The sequence below is a fragment of the Calidris pugnax genome, unplaced genomic scaffold (genome assembly GCF_001431845.1).
Source record: "Calidris pugnax isolate Ruff unplaced genomic scaffold, ASM143184v1 scaffold629, whole genome shotgun sequence".
Classification (NCBI taxonomy): Eukaryota; Metazoa; Chordata; class Aves; order Charadriiformes; family Scolopacidae; genus Calidris; species Calidris pugnax.
Window position 1 is genome coordinate 168,519 of NW_015093093.1, and position 15,718 is coordinate 184,236.

The following is a 15,718-nucleotide window of genomic DNA, read 5'->3' on the forward strand; positions in this document are numbered from 1 at the left end:
CCAGGCCAGAAGGGACCTCCAAAGGTCATCTAGTCCGACCTCCCTGCAGTCAGCAGGGACACCCCCAACTAGACCAGGTTGCCCAGGGCCTCGTCGAGCCTCTCCTTGAATATCTCCAGGGAAGGGGCCTCAACCACCTCCCTGGGCAACCTGTTCCAGTGCTCCACCACCCTCACAGTGAAGAACCCTCTCCTAATCTCCAGTCTAAATCTGTTCCCCTCCAGCTTGAAGCCATTGTCCCTTGTCCTGTCACTGCAGGCCTTTGTAAATAGGCTCTCCCCAGCCTTCCTGTAGGCCCCTTCAGGTACTGGAAGGCTGCTATTAGGTCTCCCCGGAGCCTCCTCTTCTCCAGGCTGAACAACCCCAGCTCCCTCAGCCTGTCCTCGTAGCAGAGGTGCTCCATCCCCCTGATCATCCTTGTGGCCCTCCTCTGGACCCTCTCCATCAAGTCCATGTCCATTTTGAGGGTTGCGCTGCCCGAATCCTCCCAGTCCTCCCAGCTCTCATGCCCCAGGGCTCTCAAATCAAAGCTGCAGTGTTCCTGCAGAGAGCAGAGCGATTTGCCAAAAAAAGAAAAAAGGAAAGTCTGCCAGAAAGAAAGCTCACTGAGGATTTGGGGAGTGTATTAGAAGCATCACCTTCGGTTCTTGCTGGAAGCAGCTCAGCAGCCCACGCAGACCTGCTTGCCGAGGGAGCACCAGCGCTTGTCCTCCTACCAGCTTTCCTGGGGGGCTCCTGCAGCCTGGCCTTGAAACAAGGATGCTGTCCCCAGCCCAGAAAGGGTCTCTTCTGGTCCTGGTGAAATGCAGCCACAGAACAGCTGATCTCTCTGCTCAGCACTTTATCTCACTTTGATTTAAAAACTAATAGTTCTGGGATAAACTGTGGGTGATGATTGCTGAAACTTCACTACAGAGTTAAGACTGTTAGCTTGGAGGAGCCAAAAAAGAATTTTTTTGCCCCCTTGCAATAAATCATAATAAGTTTTTTGTGCCACTTGTGTTACTATTCTGTTCCTCTCCTCCAGGTCTTTAAGTCATTTGTTTTTCCCTTTGTACTGCTTTGAATCCCCATCATGAGGCTGGTACTTCCCAGTTGGGCGTCAGAAGCACCCAGTTCATTTTGGGCATCCTTCTGTCTGTGCTATTGTCATTAGCAAAAAATTTTAAGCACACTCCTTACTAAGACTTGTGCTGTGGGAATTCCACCAGTAACTTTCCCTTTTCTTTTCCCATTGCCATCCCAGTCAGTTTCTGAGTAAATCTGTGATTCTTACATGAGTGCTGATCTCTTCCAGCTTAATTGTTTCTCATATGGACCATATGTAGATTATCTGGAATTTAGGTAAATGAAATTTAGGACATTTCATCTGCAATTACCCCAAAATATCAGTACAATTTGGCATTATCTATTCTGGCCAAAAAAATGTATTTCTGTCTTATTTTCTGTATGTTTCTCTATCTTTCACTTTTCTTTCCTCAAGGATTCTTTCTCAAGTCTTGGGTACTGTTGATGGGCCTGGGTGATTTTATCACTTCCTTATAATTACAGATATTCAATTAATTGATCTTTGATGTGTGGCATTTGTCCCATATGACCCCTTCACTGAAAACCCTTCATGCGGAAATTCCAACCCTTTCTTTTGCATCTGTGGAGCCGAAGGGATTTGGCTTCCACTTTAAATGTGCTAATTTCTATCTCCGTGCTAATTTCTATCTCCCTTCCTTTTGCTGGTGTCAACGAGACCCGAATCTGGCCTTTTGTTGGAACCAGCAAGCAACATCGTGTACACAAAGCTGGGAATGCGGAGAGGGGCAGATGGGATTTCAGAGACTGTTTTTGATAATTTGTCCTTACACATTTGTCCTAGTACACAAGAGGCATAACAGTAAGTGAAAGAAGGGAAAATTAATCATATTGCTAATGGACAATTTGTCTCCTGGATGCTTCTCAGTGAGGGGGGTCCCACACAGGCTGTTGCCTTTGTAAAATTCAAGCCCTGGTGTGGCACTGTATGTGTTTTTCTTTGTAATGTGGAATTTACCTGCTGCATTTGACTTAGAGAAGCTAATTGTGAGCATCACTGAGTATTTTTTGGATCATATGCATCTTCATACAATTCTCTTTCTGCAATACCTTGCATTAACAAAGAAAAATGAAGCTTTGATCGGTTATATTCAAACTTACATATTTTATGTCTTGTATTTATTGCAGCTATCGTATCTTCCAAATACCTTTTTCCTTACCCCTCCAAATATGAGTTGGCATTTGACAGTACATATATCTTGGCAGACATGAGAGCAAGTTAACAGGCTGATGGCATTTTAATTATTTTATTGGGATGGCATTGGCCCAGAATGCTTGTTGGAATTTACAAATGTGCGTTGATTTATATTTTATTTTGTAAACCAGGCCCAAGAGGCTGACTAATTAGAAACATGACTCAAAGCTATAAGGGGTACTTATTGATTCAGATCATGAAAAGACCAGAATGATCAAAGGCAAACATCTATCTCCCTCTTCATCTCGGGTTCAGGAGGTTAAGTGCTATTTGTCTCAAATCCCTGGCATTAGCTCTGTCTTTGTAATGGAGAAGACAATTAACATCTATATCTCTTCAGTTTTAGAATGTACTGCATTGTTTAAAAGAATGTGCTTTTCATAATTAAACCAAGCACAATAAACTGTTATCAACTTGTTTCATTAGGCGATATTTTGTTTTCTCTCCCCTTAACTTATATTTTTCATTCTATTTATTTAAAATTTGGAATGTATGGCTTCATTTTAGAAGAAATAACAAAACTGGCTAAATATACAGGGCTTGTGCTGCAAATCTGATTTGCATACCATGGCAACATACAATAACTTCATTAGTTACTTGGGACCAATTTTAAATGCCATCAGCACTTCTGTGTTGCCATAATGCAGCAAAACTGCTAAAATGTTAATGCATTCATGGGGTAGTCACAGAACAGGCAAAGCAGGAGTGTTTTTTAATGTCTCTGCTGCTCCAGGTCTCCACTGGAGCCCGGCTTCAGGACTGCATAGGAAAGCAATGTGTCTGTTGAAAACAGACGGAGAATTCAAACTCCTCCTGAAAGCAGCCGAGAGAGATTTTGTTTTCTGGGGAGAGAGAGCAGGCAGCACCCATACTTGCCTCCTTCTGCCCCAGGTCCTGCCAGGGGGCCACCAGTTTTGAGCTGAATCTGGGCTCATCCTTCTGTGCCCCCCAAAGCACTGCAGAGGGACGTTGTGTTTTCAGATTTTCAGACCGTGCCTTTTTCAGACTGAAGAGCCTCGTGTAAGGAATGTGATTAATTTTTAGCGCGTAACAAAGCACGGATAAAATGTCAGGGTCTTTTTGAGTACTCTTCTGTCGCTCTGCCCCGTGTCATCTCGCCGTGGTGCACACACAAAGCAGAGCTCGTGGCGTTAGCACCGGGGTGCAGCAAGAAGCACGTTGGAGCTGGGCTTGGAAAGCGGTGCTGGCGGTCCCATGCCTGCTGCAAGCGCCTGTGCCAAAGCATTCATTACTATGAGCTGGAAATATTCACACCCTCCCACACACAAGGGCTGGATTGAGAAAGTTTCATATTGCAGAGATACCGAAATTATTAAATAGAAAAACAAAGGCTGTCTCATACAGGAGGCTAACTGATTCAGGCTTAGCAGCGTTAATGGGAGGCAGGACTTGCCATTCCAGATCAATGGGCGTCAGGAACGCCTGCCACCAAATCATTGCCATCTCATCGCTGCGCCGTGCTGGACCAGAAGTGGCTTTAATACTCCCAGTGCAGTCCCTACAGAAGAAAAGAAAAGGTGTTTTCTCTAGTGGCAACACTCATAGCCTCAAGCGTGGGACCAAATGTTGATCATCCTCAGCTCTCCTTCATCTCGAGGTGCTCAGGACGTGGTGCAGTTGGGCTCTCTGTGCTGCATTTCACTCCCTTCCTCGAAGGTGAGAGCTTTGGCTTGGAGCTGAGGGCAGTCACAAGGTGTCACAGAATCACAGAATCTTCTAGGTTGGAAGGGACCTTAAAGATCATCTTGTCCAACTGTCAACCTGACTGACAAAAATAGACACCCACACAACAAACAAGGAGCATCATCACTAAACCAGACCTCCCAGCACTACATCAACCTGTCTTTTGAACACCTCCAGGGATGGGGCCTCAACCACCTCCCTGGGCAGCCCATTCCAATGCCTGATAACCCTTTCAGTGAAAAAATTTTCAGGCAAAACCCAGTTGAGTCTCTGCCCACGTTGTTCCTGCCCAGTCGGTGACCATGTTGAACAGGAGTGGGAGCAAGGGAGGCTGAGGACATGGTGCCACGGAGTGGTCCACAGGTTACAGGCACAGTTAAAAGGTTTCTGCCTCCCCCTGGTTACCCCATCCCAGCCTGAGGTCAGTCATGTGAAAGGCTAAGTCAGGTCAACTCCAACGTGCTCTGATTCAGCCCTTTGCACGGCAGGGCTGTAAGCTGCACGTACACAGGAATCTATTTACAACAGAAAGAAAAAAACGTATCTGGAGACAGCTTTTAAAAAACAGGCTCCTATAACCAAATCTGATTTAGAGCACAGCCTACGAGACATATGATTTAGTTGATCTAATCTAGCAATTATCTCCAGGAAAAAAAGTGTTTGTGAATGGGGGATTTAAAAAAATCTCTCCCCTGTGGAAAAGAATGGGGAACCACTGCTTGAAGCTTTGTCAAGCAGAAATTTCATTTACAAAGGACTTAAAAGAGATATCGCCATGTGGCTAGAACAGTAGGTTGGAATCATCTAACTAAATGTAGATATCCACACCTGAGCTGGTCAGTTTGGCTGTATTACAGTCAATGTAAGTAGAGCATAAAGCATGATTCCTCTCTTCCCAAAGGTGTCCAAACAAAATGAATCTCAGTGCTAAAAACACTTATTTCTCACCAGAAAGGATGCTCCCAGTGGCTAGTTTAGCCATGGATCCTTGCATTATAGATGTGTAAAGTTAAGTGAACTAATCCTACTCAATATGACAAATATTTTTTCTTTTAAAAACATTCTTACCATTGCTTTTTTTCCCCATGAAATATTTGAACTACAGTGACCTTGCTTCCTTACTCTTACTGTTTTGTTCTGTACCTTATTCATTTCTTTGGGCTGCAAAGGCTGTGGAGGCGACATTGTTCTTTGCCTGACATACCTACTTACTGCAAAGCACTGTGTACACTGCTGTATAAATAACATCTCAGAAAAAAAATAATGAATAATTGAAAAGGATGGAAAACTTTGTTCAGTTGACTGAAATTATCTAGTAGGAGCTATATGAGAACAGAGTCTACTGGGACAAAATTTCCTAAACATATCTCTTAAGAATTAATTTTGACAGTTCTGAACAGAGTTCTGTAAAGATACAAATAAATCAACAGACAACTTTAAAGACAAGTGGTTAACAAGAAACCAGGGAGCCCTGATCCAGCTGGAGTTAAGCTTGTTGATGCCTAAAAATCTTCCCTAGCTGGAATTTCCAGTAAGAGAACTGGTTTGTAGCCTGATGTGAGAAAGAAGCCCCCATTTCCTAATGCACCAAAGGGTTTTATTTTTCCATCTAGGTTGTGAAGTGTTTGGCAGCCACAATTCTATGCTGGGTTGTTTTCACTTTTCTTGAGTGGTGCTACTGAAGCTGCAACTAGTTCTGTGGGGCAGCACTTACCGTCCCAGCACCTGCTTTGGCTGGAAGACTGGACCACCAGGATTTTCCAGGACAATGCTTTGAGGCTGGGTGAAGGGCTGGTCAAGTTCAATTTACATTGCAGTAGATGAGGGATTAATGGTGAAGCAAATGATCTTAATGAGGAGTGGATGACTCTTTAATATTACTGTAGACTTCTTCTCTGGTCACTAACAAAACCAAATAATTTTTCTTTTCCTTTGTGTCTTGCTAAAGATTTTGGTACAGTAATGAGACGTCCTTTAGTTGTTTTCACCTATCTTATTTAGATGAAAAACTTGGTGTGCTTTTTATTGTGTACATTTACACTACCTTATACACTGTGGCTCTTCTGGGGACCCTAAATCTTGCTATAAAACAGGCAAGTAATTTAATAGTAAAAAGTAGTCTACCCCTCATGCATCTCTCACATAGTCATTTTCTTCTCATAAGCGCTAATGCTTACCAGAGACAATAACTGTTACTAATTCCATTAGAAATTTAATTATTTCTTAAAAAACCTTAGATTTTTTTTTGGTGTGTGATTTTTAAGTAATTTAGGGGGGAATAACTGATGTGGAGACCGCAGGTTACAACTATTCTTTAGTGGATACACTTGATCAGAAAATCATACTTGCTACCGAACCTGCTTTTGTGCCACTGACAGCACTGACCAGGGCAGAGAGCTGTGGGACTGCGGGACCTGTGTGGCTGAGTGGAGCTTTTGCATCAATGGGGACCAGAAGATGGGACATGGAAACATAATTCTTAGTTAAGCAAGTAAGTGCTTGTACTGGGTACCAGCTATGTATACCCTAATAATTTTGTCCCTGAAAATTCCCCCCCTTGGTACTAGCAGCAGTGGGAACTACACAGCGTGCATTCAGTTGCTTGAGACACGTTGAATCACAGAATCTTCTAGGTTGGAAGGGACCTTAAAGATCATCTTGTCCAACCGTCAACCTAACTGACAAAAATAGACTGTGCATTCAGTTGCTTGAGACATGTTGAAGCTGACTTTAAATCAGCCTTTCAAGTAACGATAGTACTAGAGCCATTGCAGTACAAACTTCATGGGGAGTTGGCCAACCTGAAGACCTATACAGAGTCGATACAGGTTTTTATAGCTTGTGCAGGGGTCCAGGCTGCTATGGGCTTTGTGTTATACAGATCAAAGCTGATGCAAATACATCTACACCTGCAGCCATTGCACTGGCCACTCTGGGCACCCCAGGGTACACACAGACTCCAGGCTGAATGCTCCCACCTATGCTAATGGGCTGGTACAACATATCTCACTGGCTTATTACTCCTCTAATTAAGATTTTGACCAATGTGCGGGAAGCTGGGTGGACATTTAGATGTGCTTTGTTGTCACTTCAAATTGAACCCTGGGCTGCGTAGGGAAGAGTGTGGCCAGGAGGTGGAGGGAGGTCATTCTCCCCCTCTGCTCTGCACTGGGGAGGCCACAACTGGAATCCTGCGTCCAGTGCTGGGCTCCCCAGTTCAAGAGAGACAGGGAACTGCTGGAGAGAGTCCAGCGTAGGGCAACAGAGATGATGGAGGGATTGGAGCATCTCCCTGATGAGGAAAGGCTGAGAGAGCTGGGGCTCTTTAGCCTAGAGAAGAGAAGGCTGAGGGGAGACCTTATTAATGCTGACAAGGATCTAAAGGGTGGGTTGAAGGAGGATGGAGCCGGACTCTTTTCAGTGGTTCCCAGTGACAGGACGAGGGGCAACGGGCACAAGCTGGACCATGGGAAATTCCACTCCAATCTGAGGAAGAACTTGTTTGGGGTGAGGGTGGCAGAGCCCTGGCAGAGGCTGCCCAGGGAGGGTGTGGAGTCCCCTTCTCTGGAGATCTTCAAGCCCCGCCTGGATGCTCCTGAGTGATGTGCTCTGGGCAGCCCTGCTTTGGCAGGGGAGTTGGACTGGATGATCTCCAGGAGGTCCCTTCCAACTCTGACAATTGCGTGATTCCATGATTCCATGATTCACATGTTTTTGGCCTGAGGATTTACCATTCTTGAGATACAGGCTGTGGTTTGTGCTCAGAGACTGGGAAAATAAATGGTTTTGCTCATGACACAGACAAAGAAAAGGCAAAAGCATTTCTGGAGGAGTTGCTTGAAAACCTAAGTGAGAGCTCCTCACCAGAAGGTGCTGGCAAGGAACTTGCTGTGGAGAAACAAGTTGCATAGGAAATAAGTACAGGAGGTCAGGCTGAGGGGAAGGGGGCCTTGTGTGTCAGAAGCTGCAGTGAACCCCCAAAACTGACAAAGAACATACCAATCAAAAAAGGGAGATCTGCTTATATGGAGTTCTTTATTTACCTTGTCAAGAGGAGTGCATGAAAACATGCTTCATTCAAGAAAGGACTTGAAAATTCTTACAGTAATAGATAATATACAAATTTGTACTGGCTTTCTTAGTTCCTGATGAATTGCTCAAAAGTATATAAAAGATATAAGTTAAAAAAATAAATATATTTCTCAAGGGTATACAATCAGTGAGAAGCTACAGGTTTAGTTCTAATGTGGAGTGGCAACCAGCACATTCTGCAAAGGTTGAAGGGCTTTACAGCAGTGTGATCTCCTGGCCCGACTTATAGCAAACGATGTGGAGTGGCAACCAGCACAGTCTGCAAAGGTTGAAGGGCTTTACAGCAGTGTGATCTCCTGGCCCGACTTATAGCAAACACGGAATGGCTGAGCCTGACTGTTAGCTGCAAGACAGACACAGGCAGAAAATACTTACAAAAATAATAAATAAATAAAATATAAAATCATATAAAGTTATATAAAAATTAAAATTTAAAAAAAATTAAAATAGTTACAAAAAACCCCAGTAGCTCCAAGGGCTTTGCAAGGAGATGGGTATCAGGTACCAACTGATGATTACAGAAACCTCAGGGTCTGACCAAAGGAGGTGGCAATTCAACACACACAGGTGGGACCGCTTAGTAAGTAGGAGAAATGGCATGTCTCCAAGCAGCAGGAGATACCCCAGGCCCATGTACACCTGGGTTAGATGCAACCAGACAGGGGCTTGGCAGAGAACACACTCTGCAGCAGCAATGGCTTGAGGAGGAGAGACTGTCCGTTTAGAGAGACCAAGCATCAGTGTGCTGGGTAACTGGCAAACGCAGGCTTTCAGCCTCCCCTGCAGCAGCAATGGCTTGAGAAGAGGAGGAGAGACTGTCCGTTTAGAGAGACCAAGCATCAGTGTGCTGGGTAACTGGCAAACGCAGGCTTTCAGCCTCCCCCTCTTGTGAATGTGCTTACCCCTGTGGATAACCCCATTTTATCATCTTCATATGTTTGTGTATTTTTTGTCTCACAGATAGACAGGGTGTTAGCGAGGCAAACGATTCTCTGAAAAGTAGCATCTTCTGTATGCCCATATCATTACCATCTTTTTTTAGGTCTAGAGCTGAGCATTCTATTTTGTTTGAAATAATCGCCCCTTCTTTTTTCAGGCTTTCTAATTTTGCACTGAATATAGTCTTTGTGGGGGTGGGACTAAAGGAGAATTTTCTTTTGTTCTGATGACCGGGATTTTCGTAGCTGTTTTCTGCCTGTGGCTGTCTGGGAGCTAACGGTGGGACTCAGACATTCTGTGTTTGCCATAAACTGTGCCGTGAGACCACACTGCTGGTAAAGTCCTTCAACCTTTGCAGACCGTGCTGGTTGCCACTCTACATTAGAACTAAAACTGTAGCTTCTCACTGATTGTATACCCTTGAGAAATATATATATATATTTTTTATCTCACATCTTTTATATACTTTTGAGCAATTCATCAGGAACTAAGAGAGCCAGTACAAATTTGTAAATTATCTGTTACTGTAAGAATTTTACAGGATGCTCCCTGTTTATAACACCACATGAATTCCCTCTCCAGTATAGAACCCACACATTTACATAGAAAAGGCAGCCAGGGAAAAAAGACATTTGGAAAAAAAATCTGCCCAGGATCAGACTTGCCACAGCCCTGTGCCCTCCCTGTCCCCTGCTTCAGGTTCCCTGTGCTCTTGCTTACAAGTACAGAGCCCAGGAGGTCAGCTGTCTCCATAGCTGGATGGGAATCCTTGGTGGTGCAGCTCTCGGAGGGATGCACTGAGCCCTGGGGCCACTGCCCCCAACCCCCAAGGCATCCCTGGAGGAGAATGAGCAGTAACTGGCCTCAGTGGCCATCTGCTCCTCTACACTTAGAATCATAGAATTGTCTAGATTGGAAGGGACCTTTAAGATCATCTAGTCCATAAAAAAAACAAAAGAAAACCATACAAAAAAAAAAACCCATATCACTAAACCATGTCGCTAAGCACCACGTCAACCCGTCTTTTGAACACCTCCAGGGATGGTGCCTCAACCACTTCCCTGGGCAGCCCATTCCAAGGCTTAAGAACCCTTTCATTTCAAACAATTTCTTAATCTCCAATCTGAACCTCCCCTGGTGCAACTTGAGGCCATTTCCTCTTGTCCCATGGCCTGTGACTTGGGAGAAGAGACCGACCCCCCCTGGCTACACCCTCCTTTCAGGGAGTTGTAGAGAGCAATAAGGTCTCCCCTCAGCCTCCTTTTCTCCAGACTGAACACCCCCAGCTCCCTCAGCCTCTCCTCATGAGACTTGTTCTCCAGACCCCTCACCAGCTTTGTTGTCCTTCTCTGGACCCACTCCAGCCCCTGAATGTCTTTTTTTCTTGTGGTCAGGGGCCCAAAACTGGCCCCAGCCCTCGAGGTGAGGCCTCACCAGTGCCCAGTACAGGGGGACCATCACCTCCCGAGTCCTACTTCCCACACTGTTCCTGACACAGGCCAGGATGCTGGTGGCCTTCCTGGCCACCTGGGCACACTGCTGGCTCCTGTTCAGCCCACAGGCCACCAACACCCCCAGGTCCTTTTCTGCCAGGCAGCTCCAGCCACTCTGCCCCCAGCCTGAGGCACTTGGCCTTGTTGAATCTCATCCCATTGGCCTTGGCCCATCCAGCCAGCCTGTCCAGATCTCTCTGCAAAGCCTTTCTATGCTCCAGCAGGTCGACACTCCCACCCAACTTGGTGTCATCTGTGAACTTACTGAGGGTGTACTCGATCCCCTCTTCCCAGCCATGGGGAAAAGCAACATGTGGAAAGACAAGCTGGGGTCATGTCTCAGTGCAAGGCATCATCTCCTGAACCTCAGTTACTCCAAAAGGTGCATATGCCACCATCGAGCATGTTGTCCTCAACTCCTGCTATATACTGACGATGCATTTATTTAGATAGGTATCAAAATTAAATGTGTAATAAGCACAGGCCAGTCATACTTTTGATTTTGTGTCATTTTCTGGAGAGAAAAATAATGATAAAGTATCAGCAAGAAATGAAATCCAGTGCATTTTAAAGGCTTATGGATATTCACTGGTGTTCATTTTAATTCTTAATTCTGGTCTGCAGAGAGCCGATCACTCCTGGCCTAGAGTTATACTAGAGTTCTTATGAGAAAATAAACTCAAAATCTTGCAACTATGAAAAGCTAGATTGGTATTGGGAATATTACTGCTGCTACATTTCATATAGCTGCTTCATCATATTCCTTATATTGGCCAGTGATCCCCCAAAGACTTCTCTCATGCCAAGGCACCTCAAGTGTGTTGGAGGTCAGTCTGACCTTGCGGAACTGCCTGCTAGCAATTTTTCTTGCCAAGATCAAGGTAATCAGCATCTGGACGTACCTCTCTCATGACTGCAAGAAGATACTGTAGTGCCTGTTGTTAAAGGTGAGAAATAGATGAATCATCCTGATGGATCACTGACATAACGTACCAGTATTTCAGTTGATTTGGGTACCTTTATGTGGCACTGGGGTGTACTGTAAAGGCATTTGTCTATTAAGCAATGTCTATGTACCACAGGATGACCACAGTAAGTTTGTGGTCTTATGATCCCCCCTGCACACGCAGGTCTGTTGGCTTCAGCTGCAGTTTCAACACACACAAAGGGCAGTGGGTGGTTTTTACTTTTAAATGAAAAAGAGCTCCTAGATTCTAGGCTGAACAGAGGTGGCACCACAGTTTATGAATCAGAATATTGGAGAGAGCTGTCTAGTGAAATTCGGACCTCCATAGGCTGCAAATGATTCTGCATATTGCCCTCTTCAACACATGGTGTTGCCGTACACGGAAGTTAAAAAATTGCACAAACAGATGAAGTGGGAACGCTAAACTATGACAAATCGAAAGTTAAGTGCTAGTGGGAATATTGGAGGATGTTACTAACCAGTTTCAACGACAAAAGTTTTCATGTATGATAAGATGCCAAAGTGAGTGGGTGACAACGGAGGTCCAAATGCCAGCAGGAATTATTAATGTTAATATTGCTTTGAAAAGTACTTACCAAACATTTAAAATCATGTTTTCACATTCCCCACTTAACTGCAATCCCTCCCAGCTGATTTCTATTCCAGATAAATTGGCAGACAAAATGGATGGGCTTCCGCAGTATTGGATGCTAGTATGTGTTATTCATAGATGTTTTCCTTTCCCATCTGATGGCCTCCATAGCTATGGAGCAGGTATCCTTCGAATACAGTTGATTTATCTCACTGTATGTAGCCCTGTTTTTCAGCTGGGAAAGATGAGGGAGTGATCCTAGGCTAGGCTGGCTCTTGCTGTTATCTCATGCAGTACAGGCGTTACTAGTGTCTTCAGCTTCACTGAGAGTTGACGTGCAGAAGCTGCCTCAGAGCGGTTGGTCAAACAAGATGTTGTGCGGTGGGTTCAAAGTAGTATCTAGGCTTTCTGAATCCATTGGTCTTCCAGAGACCTGCACCACCTTAGACCCCCTCAAAATACCATCTTCCACTACTGTACCATCCAGCATCACAGAATGGTTCAGGTTGGAGGACACACGGTCCAGAGCTTGGCTTAAAGCAGGACTAACTTCAAAGCTAGACCTGGTTGCTTGACTGCCCAGTTGTATTTTGAGTATCTTCAAGGATGGAAATGTTAGAAGCTCTCTGGGAAGCTTGTTCCAGAGTATGTTTACTCTCACTGTGAAGATACTTTTCCTTATGACTTGTCAGAATTGTGCTTGCTGCCAGTTGAGTCCATTGCCACTTGTTCATCTCTGGGAGGAGTCTGGCTCCATCATCTTTATATTCTCCCATTAAGTAGTTGAAAATGAGAAGAAGATCTTTCCTTAACCTTCTCATCTTCAAACTGAACAAATCCAGTTCTTCCCATCTCTTTACATGTTTACACTCCTGATGCATGCTCCCACCCCCTAATCTTCCTGGTGTCCCTCCTATGGAATCTCCAGTTTGTCAATGTCTTTACTGTACTGGCGAACCCCAAACTAGACATAGCATACCAGGTGTGGTCTCACAAGTGCCAGAGAGAGGGGAATAAGCATTTTCCTTGATCTGCTGGCTTGCTGTTAGTATGCAGCTGAGCACGTGGTTGCCCTTCCTTACCACAAGCCCAGCACAGACTGGGTTCAGCTGCTTCTCCACCAGCACCCATGGCTGGCCCCAGCCAGTGCTGTTGCAGGGTGTTATTTCATCCCAGAAGTATGGAATATAGGTATTTGTGAGATGGATCAGATACCAGAAACGGGTTGGTCTGCCTTTCGAGTAAAACTGGGTTTGGTTAAACTTGTTTATGTAAATAGCATGCTAAGGTGGATGTGGTACCTCTCCCACCGTACATGATAAGATATACAGTGTAGTTCACAACTTTCTATTTAATGATGTATGATGAAATGAAACCCTCCTTCCACAAGACAGACAAGGAGTAACTAAAATGTAGAGAGGAATTTGACTTATCTGTTAAACCAGGGTCAAGGACTTTTACTGGTGACATGAAAACACAAGGGGAAAAAAAAGCAAACAAAAAGGAGGGATCCCATGGACTGCAAAGCCCCCTTCCCTTCCGATTTTCACAGGAACATCCAGACAGGAGGTAACATTAGCTCTGGTTAGTCTCCATCACAGAGCAGAACAGGGCAGGAGACAGCAGTGAGGCAGCATCACCACCATAGCAGTGGGGCAGCATCTCCATAACATGATGGGCCCCCCACGCCATGCTGGTGAGGCTCTGTGCTGGGGGCACTAATGCCAGTGGGCTGCAGGAGGCAAGTTTATGTCTCTCCACCTCCTCCTCCCAGAGCAAACAGACCAAAGGCAGAGACATGCTCTCAGGCAGGAGACATCTGTTCTTGAGAAATTAAAATAAGGAGGAACCGTATGGTCTGAAGAGTGCCGAGAGCGGTCCGGGTCCAGAACTGAATGGGACAGGGCTTATGTGTGCAGATTGATCTTGCATGACAAGGATCATGAATTGCCTTTTTAAGGAATAATTCAAATCTTGCCAGCTTGGTAGGCAATGTTTTTACAATGAGTTGAAAGCAGATCAAATATTAGACCAGCCTGTAATTTCTCTGCCAGTTGCTGTGGTTTTACAGTCTTTTATTTCGGGGTTGGTTTTTTTTTAGTTTTAGTTTGGGAGCCTGTACGTGTGTTTCTGTAATTGAAGTGAATGGCAGATGACTGGCTAAATTCCTTTAAGAGGGTGCTCCCAGAGACGCAGTGTCAATAAACTGAAACATGCAGGATTATAATTATCTGCAATCTGTCTAATATAATAATAATTTAATATGGGTAGGCACAGAGGGTCAGCTCTTTAGTTCAAATTAACATGTCTCCATTGAATTAAATGGATCTCTGCCAGTCTTCAGCAGCTGAAGAGCTAGCTCAGTATTTTCAAGCAAATTTGTGATTTCAAATCGACAGTTCACCTTAGAAGTGTTTACCAGCGGTACATTCAGGCTTCATCACAGAAGAAGAAATGCCACTTTCTGTAGAGTGATTTTCTACTTCTTTCTGTCCAACAGCCTGGAAGGATCTGTGAACTTGGTGCAGTGTTGAAAGAGGTATTTGCCAGTGCCAGAAAGGGAATGCTGGGCTTTGCCGTCAGGAAGACGCTAAGTGAGGTACAATTTAGTAGGCGGAATTAGTAAAACAAGACAAAAGTCTTCTCTCCCATGAATGCAGAAGTGCTTTCTGATTCCCAGAACACAACCTGCCTTGATTGGATGACATGACATTAAAACTGCTGACACGCTCGGAGATGGGCTGCTTGTTTACAGTGAATTGAAATTCAAATCCATATTGTCTGAGCAGGGCTGGCTGCAGACAATTTCATATTGTTTTCCTTTCCCTGCACCATTTCTCCAATGATGTTTTCCCCCAAGAAGTACTGGCTTCTGCTAACCACACAAAATAGGTCTGTGCAGCAAATTCAGAAGCATGTGCCGGCTCAGGAGCTTTATGGTCTTTATGATCCATTCAAAACTTCATGTTTTTACATTTTTTTTATTTTTGGAAGACACATCTCTAATAGACTGATCATCTGAAGAGGCCAGTGATCTATGGGTTAGGCTGGCCCATGCTGAAGCCTCTCAACTCCACCTCCTGTTGGAAGCTGAACAGAAGATCCATCTCTGATGTTGCTGTGGTCAGGAAGGGAGCCAAGATTTGTGGTTGAGGGCATTGCATCTAGTTCAGAAAGAAACTCCTGAGCTAAGGTACACATTGGTTTACTGATCTGTAGTACTTGGATATCATACCTAACAACCCTGTGCTTCATTTTAATCAAATGGGCTTCAAAAGACAGCAATCAGTTTTGAAATAGGCCCAAGATAATTGAGCATGGTTAGAAACTTCATAATTGCCCATTTCCTGTAAATGATGGAAATAGAAAATAATGCTGAGTCTGTACAAATTGAAGATTTTTATGATTTAAAGCTTTTTTCATATTGGGAATTCCCATACTACTTGCTGCCATGTGAAATGCGATAGTTGTTTCACTATCCAAATGAATACAACTTGTTTATGCAAGCACAGCCTCAGAAAAGCCTTTAAAGCACTGCCTCCATATGCAAAGCATGCAGTGCAATTCCTCACTATTAAGATAATATACATGCACCAGTCAGTGGACAGCATCCACTCTTTGGAACTTGTGTACTGGGCACTGAAGGTAGG